Source organism: Myxine glutinosa, chromosome 2 (assembly GCF_964187855.1).
Source record: "Myxine glutinosa chromosome 2, kmMyxGlut1.1, whole genome shotgun sequence".
Classification (NCBI taxonomy): domain Eukaryota; kingdom Metazoa; phylum Chordata; class Myxini; order Myxiniformes; family Myxinidae; genus Myxine; species Myxine glutinosa.
Window position 1 is genome coordinate 115535185 of NC_136262.1, and position 1291 is coordinate 115536475.

Here is a 1291-nt window from a genome sequence, read left to right on the forward strand (position 1 = left end):
AAACTGCTTGAGAACGTCAAGTTGCGAGGAATTGCCGGTGCAGACGGACCATCTAGCCTATCGTACCTGCAGTCTGCACTCATATCACCCCCACGTCTGTCTCGTTGTCTGAATCCAACGTTTTGCTTATTTATAAGAAACGCTTCGCTTGTCTCGAGTGTCGGCCATCGCCGTATCGCCTCAGCTTTATGGGTTAACATCGAAGCAGTGCATTGCGCCTTACCGAAGGAATGTTTTTAATTTAGGGTACGGATCCGAATGATAATTTTCTAAATGCTGTACATTTGGTCATTTTCGGCACACGTTCCACTTTAAAATGTTTTCTCGGAATGGCGTGGTCATTTGTACGTAGTTACGTCACACGTTCGTATAATGTAGACGACCATATCAGCATAAACAAGCAATGAATGTTAAAAGAATGAGTCACGTACACAACAGGAACTGGCGCCTGGCGGGGAACGGGGAATGAAACTGGTTTGGAAACTATTTATTCACCCTGTCGCGGATGGTTATGGAACCGAATCACACGTCACATGAGATGACGTAGTCGAATCAAAAGCCAGTGGGCGTGTACGACGGTGTCACGTGGTGAACTTTGGCTCGCTCAGGGTACTGGTAGTACTGTATGGTACTGTACATGGAAGGGAGACTCGTGACGTCCGTGGAAGAGCCCGATTACTCTTCTTCTTCATTAGTTCTCCTGTGGACTCGAACTCCATTGAAACTACCCTCTTGCGCAGTATCGACAGGGGGTGCTGCATCTCGGAGCACACCGGCTTATGGACCTGGACGTTGGTCTGGCCTTCCCTTATGGACGCGAAAGATCACGAAGTGTAATGTATATTGTGCCTTAATATAGGAATGGGGTCCAAATGGGGTGAAAAAAGGAAGTTATTTAAAATGGTGGATTGGGCCAAGGTACGCTTCCCTGTTTATTGGGGATGTAGACTCTGAAAGGAAGGGATTGTCCTTGTACAGTACCAAACTGTACTGTACTATGCCACAACATTCATCACGTTTGGTTCATAGCCGGATTGTATCAGACTAGGATGAGTTGAGCAGACGATGATACAAAGCACCATTTGCTGGAGCTTTGTGTTCCCAAGTTTGGTGTACATATCCCATCTATCATCATCTGCAAGTCCCTGACAAAAGGGAGTTTAAACGCGTTCAAAAAGATGCAGAAATGGTAAACTAAAGTCCAGTAGCTCGTGGATCTTGGATACCTGGGACAGTTAAAAGTGCAGATAATTAATATGCGTTCTGCAGAGTATCCTCAGGTTAGATGATC